Below are 11,554 nucleotides of genomic sequence, written 5' to 3' on the forward strand. Positions count from 1 at the left end.
CATTCAATTCTCTGAGACACTTCCAATTTTTCCCATTTTTTTTCTCTTTCTGTTCTCCTGTCTTTTCAAGTTCAGATGTTGTGTCTTCATTATCACTAATTCTGTCTTTGATCAGTTCTAATCTGCTCTTATGTACCTCTAATGTATTCTTTTTAGAACAGCCCTCCTCCCCCCCCCTTTGTGGCTTGCTTGTTGTTTGCTGTGTGTCCGTTTGCTACATGCTCTTCTGTGTTTTTACTGGCCTCCCTTTTTGTTGTGTCACCTTGCTGAATTGACTCTCCACAGGACTTGCAGTCCAGCAACTCTCTGTGGCATGCGGGCAAGACTGCCTTCACAAAGAGGCCCCAGGACACAAACCCAGGGCCTCCCATATGGTAGATGGGAGCCCAACTGATTAAGCCACAGCCACTTCCTCCTCTAATGTATTTTTTCACACTTTTTTATTAAAATTAATAGATCACAAAGAACGTTACATAAAAAAACATTAAAAGCATGAGGTTCCCATATACCCTGCTCCCTACCCCCACCCCATCATTTTTGTAAATTGTATTTTTTGAAGATATATACATCACAAAAAAAATGTTACATTAAAAAATATGAAGTTCCCCAACCCCTTCCCCATCTCCCCCACCCCACTCCTATCACCCCAACAACCTCCTCCATCATTGTGGCACAGTCATTTTTAAACTCATCCATTGTGTCTTTCATTCCCATAAGCTCTGTTATGTTTCTTTTCAGGCTTTCAAATTGTTCTTTATGTGCACCCAGTGTCTTCTTAATATCCTTTATCTCTTTAGTCATTTTTTTACTTCAATGCTTTGAATTGATTTCAGAGATTTGTGTGATTATTATGGTCTTAAATACAGTATCTCTTCAGGATATTGTGTTTGTTCTTTTGCCTGGGACATTTCTTCCTGTTTCCTAGTACGGCTTGTAATTTTTTGCTGATGTCTAGGCATTTGAATACATTGGTGAATTTACTCTGATGGTTAATTTCTCTCTCTTGCCTTGTGATTTTTTAATGGCTTTTTGATTTTTGGTTCAACTTATTCTGAGTTTTTAAAATTGCCCAGCTTAAGTTATCAAAATTGATCCAGGGACTCACCAATGGGGTGCAGATTTTCTCTCAAAGATTGAGGTTAGGAGGGACCTAAAAGTAGTTTTTCTTCTTATAGTTTCCCAGCCACCCACTTTTTGCACTATCAGTGAATCTTTCCACCAAGGTGTTTCTTTCAACCTCTGCTTGGTTTTTCTGATCTGGCCAGCGATGCAATTCAAAGCAGACTCTGCTGGCCAAATTCACTGATGAGAAATCATTCTCCTTCCTCTGCAGTACCCTCCATTTTCCCAGGGAGGAAGACATCCATCCCCCTCTCTGCAGTGAGTCATGGGTTTCGTCTAGGCTGAACACCTTGATGGTGGGGGGTGGGTGCCCTTTCCAGCCACTGCAGGGGTTTAGTAACTCATATTCGTTGTTTGGGATGATTCTTCTCTCTGTTCCTCGCTGTTCTTGGGGTTGCATTGATGTGGGCTATGGGTGGGAGGCTCTTCATCTCTTTGTAGATAACCTAAACTGTCTGTGACTTGTGGGTGTGGAACGGTAAGAGGCTGCAGTCCTGCCCTTAGTGATCATGGCAAAGACTCCAGTCCCAGGAAACAGTTTAGCAATATAAACTGTATAAACTTTAAATATTCAGGAAAAATGCAAACCAAATGTGCTAATAACTTATCTAGAATGTATAAGGTCCATGATAAAAGCTTACCTAGGATGTGGATGACATATGCTAATTCAAACCTATTGAGCACTGAAACAAAGAGCAATTTGGCCCTCTCTGTATAAAAGGAACTCAAAATTCTTTTTCAGGGCTTGGGTTTGAAACAGAAAGCTCCTGAGTCTGGCCAGCTGTCAATAAATCATTTTTCCTTCTCAAAATCATTCTTGAGTCCTGGCCTTTCTATACACAAATAATTGAACCTCTCTCAACTTCTACAACATTTTTGGGGGCTCTCCTGGGATTGCAAACGAAGGCCAGAGATGGTAGCATCTTGCTGCCCCTTCCAAATCCCCAAGGAAGCTGGGAGGACTCGGGTGAACCCCAAATCTGGGCGCCCCTGGATTAAATTTAATCCAGAAAAGATGTGGGCTCCACCAGAATCTTCCTGACAAAAATCTAGGGCATTGGAAGGTCTGAAAAGAAAGATTCTGGGAACGAAAAAGAACTCCGAACATGGAAGAAGGTAAGACTCCCCAGGGAAGAAGCACAGTCTGGAGAACCCTAGCTTTAACTGCTAGGGAGGGAGGCTGATCATCTCCTTAGAGAACCCTAGTAGCCGCAGAAAATTGGGGGGAAGCCATTCTGTCTAGGTCTGGAAAAAGGAGGAAAACCAGGAAAAAGCCTGGTGTTTTGGGTTTGTCTAACTGTGTGTTAGAATCTGGTACTGGTCTTATATCCACTGAAGGAGTGGAGGCTTGATTATAATAGGAAGGGTTGTTTATAGGTTCGAGTCCTAATGTCCTAGAAATTAGTGGGGATATTTAAAAAACTTGGTTACAGGAAAATGGATTAGCTTTTCTAGTGAAGCTTGGTCTGGGTGTAAAGTTAAACAGTGAAAAAGGTCAAGCTGGAATCTTTTGTTATGGTGCTGAATTGCGAATGAATTCACTTTATACCAGATATTAATGTTAAGTGTTCTCTCTAAGATTTGTGATGACTGTGGGGGCAGCCATGCTGAAAAAAACATATATAGAACTTGTGAGTCCGATTAGTGACCTTTGTGCTTCTGTCTTTGTCAGCTCTATGCTGATGTTGGAGTTGTGTGGTTATGTAAAGTGGTGGAATTTAATTGAGCTGGAACCCTCCCTTGCCATTGGCAAAAGGGTGAATTGATTATGGGGCAAAACTATGGAGTCTGAATGCTTGCAGAGTCTGGATGTTTGCTCATGCTCTGCTGCCTCCTCTCTATTCCACCCTTTCGCTGGGGCTTGGTGGCCATCTGTGTCCGCCCCACGCACCTAGGTCTGTTGGGGCTGCCCCAGTCAGGGTGGCTGGGTCCCTGGGAGGGGTACCGAATTTGAGTAGGTTCTGCCTGCCCATTTTGGCAGAAAGCTGGAAAGGGGGGAGCGGCTTGCCCCTTTCCAGTGAGTCCACACCTTCTATTCATAAGCCACATTCCTATTTGATTGTTGAGCACCCGACTGCCTGGAATGGGGAAGGTGAAGAGGATGAAAAGCAGAATCAAAATAAATGCAGTCAAGTTCCCTCCCTAGGGTGTCCAAGGCCAAAATACATTTGCATTCTGCCCAGGTTCTTTTGTTTTCCGAATCTCTCTCTGTAAGACTGTAGAAATACTTTGAAATGTTTTAGAACTGTAAACTTGTCTGAAGAAAGGAGGCTATCACTTGAAACAATAGACCTCTAATCACTTGATAGCCTTTTCAATGGTCTGGTTGGGAACTTCAGGGTTGTGAGACTACAGAGGAAAAAGAAAAAAAAGGAATGAAATGCCACTTTGATATCTATGTTTGGCTTTTGTCAGTTGCTGGCGCCTAAGAATTCACCGTAAAAAGGTAAAAACGTAGTTTAAAATGAATCTTTAAATGCCAATACTCTCTTGCTTGTGAATTAAATGCATAGCTTGCAGATGAGAATTTGTTCCATTACTAAGAAAAGGCAGGACTTCACAGAATTGTTACTAATAAAATTCTTGTAGCTTAATTAATAAAGGCATCCAATTCATCTTAAGGTTAAAAAATTAATAAAAACTGTACCTAAGAGTTAAGATCAGTTATAGATGCATTTATATTATAAAACAGCAGAAAGATAATAACTGAAATAACTGGGTGAATTTAGCCTGAAACTATTATTGTAAGTGTAAATTCTAAACTAACCTTACCTCTGTTTATGGTTACTTTAAGCCTAGCCTCACCCCTTGCCTTTGCCGATGGTTATTTCATAACAGCTTCTGCCCCTATAGTCCAGGGAAAGGTGGAGTTGGGGACATCCCTGTCTCCTGTCCTACTGGTATTAGTAACCCTACTTTCTCTCATGAATCCAAGTGTAAACTAAATTGCTGCCTGGTGGAATTCTTAGCCCTTGGATTTAAATGACCATTAGAGTTTTATTATCTCCAAGAACTTGGGGGGGGGGGGGAGCGGGAGGAAGGGCAGTCTCCTACCTTAACTGTCAGTGTTCCTAAGAGTGGCAATTCATGAGAGAAACCAGTATGTCTCCCTGAGGCTTCAAATAGCCTCAGTAAATATACATAGAATTAATCTTGTTGCTTATCCAAAATTCTGCTAAATTCAAGGTAAAAATATAAAGTTCTGAAACAAAAGAAAATGGTGCGAAAGCATTGAGAACATTTTGGTTACAAGCCATTAGTAAAGAAACAAAATTCTTGTGCAAAAATGCACAGTCATAGTACAAATTAAGAAAAGTTTCAGGAGTCTTTGAAATGTTTTGCAGTCACACTTATTTTGCGAAAAAAAAGGGAAGTTTTAAGTAACTAAAGTTATGTTTTGTGTCAAACTATTCATGTCTGTCTATTTGCTCAAATTGTTGAAGTTAAATATGCAGTTATATAAGTAATATATTATTTCTGAACCCCAAATTAAGCTAAACAGTATATAAAATAATGCAAACTATAAGTAACATCAATGAGTTGTGTTTCTATTTGTGTCTGCCCATTTGTTCAGTGTATGTCTTCATAAATCAGGATGATAATATCAAATTAACAAATGAAAATTCTTAAAAGAGCTCTATTCAAATTGTTAAAAATTAAATATGCAGTTATATATGTGAATAAATACTCTTGGAGCCCAAATTAGACTAAGCAGGATGGAAAAGTCATATAAAAATCTGATTATAGGAACTACTGGGAAAGGGCCTCCTCTTTGCAAGAGCTTTGAGGGCAGGACTAGGTGTGGCAGATTAAACCTATCTACTACTAGGCTAGGGAATTAAGAATCAGTTTGCCCTGTAATTTCCCAGTTTAAACCTTTTGACAGCCATAAAATAAGGGTAGTTAGTGGTTCTGTTAACAAATTTCAGTAAGTAAGGAAAAGTCCATAAAAACTGTGGAGAAATCTTTCCGGGATTACGATTAAACAAATTAGGTAATTGTGTAATGTGTTTTGAAACCTGGTAGTCAATGTACTTTTAAAAATTATTCATTTTCATAACTTAAACAAAGAAAAAAGTTTTAGCTTGCTGTAAAGAGAAAAAAAGAACATTCCTTGCATAAACTATAATGGTTTCAATTTTATTTAGCTTAGGTATAATCTCCATTAGTTTATAAAATACCCATTAGATAAATTAACATATGTACAAAATCTTTAGAGTAATAAAAATTGTAAGTTCACGTTAATAGAATTAAGCTAAAGATGAAAGATTGTAGATATGCTCTCTTAAATAAATAAATTTCTTTGGTTAGTAATTATAATTTAATAGGTTTATTTAAACATAAGGTAAGTAGTCAATGTGGTTGTAGTCAATTATAAAAAGTTTGTAAAACATCTTCCAAACTGAAAACATTTAAATAGTTTTAGTTCTAGAAGTCATTGTTAACCAAAAACTTGGATTGGTATTAGTTGCAAAGAATAACTTCATGATAATCAAACCTGTCTGAAGGCCACCGCAAGGTGCATATTTAAGTAAATGGTAATAAGAAGTTATCTCGATTCTATTGGGAATCTTCTGTTTTCATTTTAGCAATGAAAAATAGCTTTTTCCCTCTATTACTAAAGTAAAATACCTACTATTATCTTAATGGTTAAATTGTATAAGTAAACAGTCATTTGATATATGATGTGTTATATTAAATTGTTTAAAATATATATGAAAACAAGGAATAAACTTTAACATTGTCAAACTCTTCTGTGCATTCAAACCAGGCCTTGAATACATTACAGATTGCCTCTCCATGTGAGTTATTGGCTAGGCTGGTCACTGACCCTTCAATTAGAAATATTTGCTATATCAGCCTCTGGTTCTGCTCCTGAAGTTGATGGAAACTACGTTGCAGTTTCAACTCCTGCAGCAGCCAATGATGACTCTGTACAGCCAAGTGTACAACAGATAGTGCCTCCAGACTGGCACTGTTCCATAGTGCCAGAGAGCACTATGCACCAGGCTGGAAGAATACTGGAAACTCTCTAGGATCAATGATGCTGCGACTTGCTCACTGTGTGAAGAACATGCTAAGTGGAGCCATGATACCAGGATACTATAAGTAAAACTTGAACACAATTGGCATTATGGCCTGCTCCCATGGAGAGATAACATGTAAAGTATTATAAACCTGAAACTTAAAACTATTAATTGCAAGGTCAGAATCCTTATGCATTAAGTAATACATTAATTAATATTAAAGTGCTATACTTTTATCCTGTACTAAATATATGCCTAATAATTATAATGTTATCTTTTATATTCTGGATCAGGTACAAAAGTATATTAGACATGTTAAATTCCTGGTAACTTTATTTTCTAAATAATTAATAAACATGTCTATAAAATAAGGCAATGGTCTTAGCCAGGCTCAGCCAACTTACTATTCTAGTATACTACACTGTGTAGCAAAAATGAGGCTTGCTTGCTAATAATGGGTCACCTATTAAACAGTCAAAATTACCAGAAATTGTACAATTAAAACCAAAATATAAAAAAAAACTTTATTCTGTAGTTCTGATCCACTCTCACAGCTAAAAACTAAGAAAATTTCCATCTTAGTGTACTAATCCTGAATGAAACCAACTGTTCAAAAGTGCCAGTTCACCAGGAGCATCTAACAGAACATGAGTGCCAATTATTAAACAGCCTGAAATGCGTCTTCAAAACAAAGCTAAGTATCTATTGCAATTTCTCTCTGAAAATAACTTAGAGAAAAATATATATATATATACTGTTCCCACCAGCTTTTAAAAAGGGGTGCCATCTTTATAAGCACCTAACCTTGTTTACCTCTGTAATCCAATGTCCTCTTTTAAAAATGGGTATTCCGAAATTTTAATTAAGTTTGTTTCTTTCAGAATGAACATCTTATTAACCATATGAAAACTTCATCCAACTTCATACAGAATGCCAGATCCATCTTCCTCCAGTTAAAATAAAAGTTTTACACCTTGTTAGGTAATGATTACAGCCCATGTCCAGCAGGAAGCAGTTACAGAAAAGAGATCATCTCCCTTCAGCACCCCTTTAAGATTAAAGGTGTAAACTCTTTAAGGGTAAAACAAAATTAATTGATGGATCTGGAGCCTGACTGGAAATCTGCGTGAGCACCAGTGGCCCCAGGATGACTGCAGTCCCCGCTCCAGGATTCTGTCCAGAATGAAAATTTCTGAACTTCTGAAAACAGAATTCTGGATGCTACACTGAAAATTAATAAGTAAAATAATCAATCAAAACAACAAACAACCACCCACCTCATAGCTCCAATAATAATTATGCCAGAGCTTAGCAAGTTAAGCTTCAGCATAAGGGGGGCAATTGATGTGGGCTATGGGTGGGAGGCTCTTCATCTCTTTGTAGATAACCTAAGCTGTCTGTGACTTGTGGGTGTGGGACAGTAAGAGGCGGCAGTCCTGCCCTTAGTGACCATGGCAATGATTCCAATCCCAGGAAACAGTTTAGCAATGCAAACTGTATAAACTTTAAATATTCAGGGAAAATGCAAACCAAATGTGCTAAAAGCTTATCTAGAATGTATAAGGTCCATGCTAAAAGCTTACCTAGGATGTGGACGATATATGCTAATTCAAGCCTATTGAGCACTGAAACAAAGAACAATTTGACCCTTCCTCTCTGTATAAAAGGAACTCAAAATTCTTGTTCAGTGCTCAGGTTTGAAACAGAAAGCTCCTGAGTCCGGCCGGCCATCAATAAATCATTTTCCCCTCTCAAAATCATCCCTGAGTCCTGGCCTCTCTATACGCAAACAATTGAACCTCTCTCAACTTCAACAACAGCATAACACTGTACTCATGTGCTGACCTCCAAAGCAGGTCCCTCAGACACCTTTTGGTCCCTTCCTCCATTGTTTATGTGAAACAGCTGGGCCTTACCTGCCTACTCCAACACCATCTTCCTGGAATTCCTGCTTCCGTGGGTCTTCATCCTCAGTGGTAGGAGGATGAGATGGTCCTAAGCCTAACCATGGCCTAATTCTTGACCTCAGCAGCAGGAGGAGATATGGCACTTCTAGGCTTAACGTCCATACTTACCATCAGAGGAGGGAGGTCTTTTATGGGGCATGTTTACCTGCAGCTTGGGGAAGGAGCTGCTTTCGAAGGACTGTAGGAACCAAAAGGACAGGAAACAGTTTCTAAAGGAACAGATATTTTTGCAAGGCAGTAAAGGTTTACCAATATAAGGGTGATTAGGACAAGATCTGCTGGTCAGTCACCAGTTTACAAGCAGTTCTTGAGCCTTGCCTTTTTAACTATTTAGGGATTCTGCTACTCTTTGGAGTAGGGGAAAGAACTGAAAGGGTTGGAGGTGAAAGTGCAAAGTCATATATGCTACTTTCTACCCCACCCCACCACTTTTATAATCTTTCCTCCACTTCTTCTGCAAAAGGCCCTGAGCATGGAACAGAGGGTTTATAAATGGTTGTACTATGGTATACGGCAACAGCTTCAGTATAAACAAGTCAAGCAATTATTGGACCTCATGGGTTCTGGGAGTTGCCACCTAGAAAACTGGTTCTTATCTTAAAGATAAGGGAAGGATATTCCAGGGGAGATCAGAAATGCCTGATGCTGGCATGTATTCTCACACCCAAGGTTGATTGTGGGTTTTTGCTACACTGGCAGCCCAGTCAGGAAGACATTAGATGAAGCCATGTGAATTTAGAAGAGAATCCTAAGGGTGCAAGCAGCCAGTAGGTACCAGAGTAGGAGGTCTTTAAAAGAGGAGGTTTTCTCTGACAAGTAAAATAACAGTAGAACTTTCTCCCATAGGTCCTAGGGCATTTGTTTAGAGTAGGTGAGAACCAGGCTAACAGTACTGTACTTGTTAACCTTCCATAGGCGCAGACATAAAGCCAATTGTGCTATGTTAGGTTTTACTCACATCACTCTGGCACTTGTTGCTTTTTTGGTATGTCTTTTAAGCAGTTCACATACTGTAATACTATCAGCCCTTTTGAGAACAGGAAGGTTGACTCCAGTGTTCTACTGTTGCATAATGCCCTCCTCTGACACTATGAAGCAGAGCCAGTCTGGAGGCAGTGTCCACTGTAGGGCTAAGTAGACGGGACCATCACCAGCCGACAAAGCCACAGAAGGCTTCCCCAGCAGAGTTCTTCCATCCACTTTGGAGGCGTGGCCAGGTAAAGTAGCAGATTCCTTTACTGTCTTAGGGGCCATAATAACTGGCCATGCCAATAATTTAAATGGAGAGACACCACGTGCAGTAGTTAGGGCCTTGTCTAACCACAAATTTATTTGCCCCTCCCTTAAGAGTATGTTGGTTTTGTGCACATGCCTACTGTTGTAAGGCACTGAACATTGTTGGAGCTGTTAACTGGCCTCACAATCTTGTGTAATATGAATTAGGTTAGAATATTTAATGAGGATACTTAGTGCCTTAGGCAGAGACCACCTCATGGCAGCTCCTCTATGGCCACTCTTTTGGTGTATCACTTTTAGAGCTAACTTTAACTCTGGGTTCCAGGTGTTATACAAGTACTTTAAAAATTCTGGGGAGCTATTGGGTTATAGGCAAAGAGTAAAGCATCTCAGAATTTAGAAATATAATTAGAGATCAGAGCCTAGGAATAAATGTGACTGCTGCAAGAGTTTACTCACAATATAGGCTCTAATTTTCTTAAATAAAGATGTTTATAGAGATCAGTGACTACAACTTATCATAGAAGTTTCGTTTCATTTTACTTTTACACCTTGTTAGAGAAAAGGCGCTTACTGGGACATGGAAAAAGTGGTGCTCACTGAGGCACAGAGACTGATCATTGCAGGCATAAAGTTTATGGGAAGCTCTCCCAGCAAAGGGGGTTTGAAGATGAGACTTCAGCCCCACGGCTGGCATGGCAGGGATCTGAAGAGAGACTTCAGCCCCCTCTGGCAGAGGTGGCCATGAGTTTATACAGAACATCTATAGGTGGGAAAATGCTTAGTCAGTGGGAGGGGGTTGGGGCTTGTGTAAGTAAGACCAGGGGCTAAGGGGGTGCTGGGCTAGGGGTAGTGAATTCTAGGGATGTGGGAGGGGTTGGTGGAGTCATGTGGCTCCCTTGTCTGTTCTTCTGAGGAAATGAGCTGTATCTGAACACAAAGGCTCTGGATGGGGGCTGTTCTATATCACAGGAATGCAAGTCCCTGTTAACCACTATAAACCTCTTGATGAGTTAATCATTACAAACCTTGTAAGGTAGAAACCTCTAACACACCTTTACTGTGATTATGCTAACAACAGGTACTTTACTTCGGTAGTATAGCAAAAAGCTACTTTCCCAATTATTTTTCTGAAAACATAAGATTCCCAATGGGATCAAGATTATCTTCCCCCTACCACCACCTGAACATGCAGGCTGAGGTGGCATTTGACAGGGTTCTCTGCTATGAAGTTACTTTTTGTTGACAATACCAATTCAGATTTCTACTTAATGACTTCCTGGAACCAGTCATTTACATTTAAAAACTTCAGTTTAGAAAATGTTTTTACAAACTCACCATATAACTATCCATAAACACATAGACTAGTAACGTAACCGTAAGACCAATTTCACCTTTAATGGATACTGTCACTGTCACAGGCCCTTTACAACTTTTCATATCCATTTAGGTTTTGTTCTATTTATTCTTGCCCTAATTAAAACTGGTCATTTTATTTTAGGACAAAAACACACTCCCTTAAACAAGCTTACAGATTTTGGTCAATACTGACTATGAATTTACTTTCACAAGCTTTTTACTTTCTTTATATCCATTTAAGTCTCATCTTAACATCGCTCATTCTGTCCTATGAAAATTAGTCATTTTACTTTAGGACAAACTATATTCTTTTTTTTTTTTACTTAATTTCATTGAACACAAACTTACAGTTTTCATCATCTTAAAGAATCTAATATATATCAGGCTAATTTACTAGTATCCATATAAACCTAAGGAGATTACACTCAAGTCGAATAAAATTGAAACGATTATAGTTCACACAAGAAATATTTTTTTTCTTTTCCTCCATAGGAGACTGAACCTTTTATTCATAATATTTTTAAAATTTTGAGCAAACTTGAAAGCATATTGACAATCAGGCTCTGGAATATATTATAAATCCTTCATTTGTTTCAATCATAATTTAGAAAAACTTTTCCATAGATTTTAAGGACTTTTTTTTTTGCTTACAAAAATTTGGCAATTGGATTATTAATGACTCTCATCTCAAGGCTGTTAAAAAGTTTAAATTGGGGAATTACAGGACAAACTATGCAAACCAAGGCTTATTCTGTAACATTTCCTCTGCCCTTATCATTCTTCATTTCCAGGCCCAGTAGGCAGGGTTCTAAGCTAAACATATTTTCCTATCAAATGGCGTCT

The sequence above is a fragment of the Dasypus novemcinctus genome, chromosome 27 (genome assembly GCF_030445035.2).
Source record: "Dasypus novemcinctus isolate mDasNov1 chromosome 27, mDasNov1.1.hap2, whole genome shotgun sequence".
Taxonomy (NCBI): domain Eukaryota; kingdom Metazoa; phylum Chordata; class Mammalia; order Cingulata; family Dasypodidae; genus Dasypus; species Dasypus novemcinctus.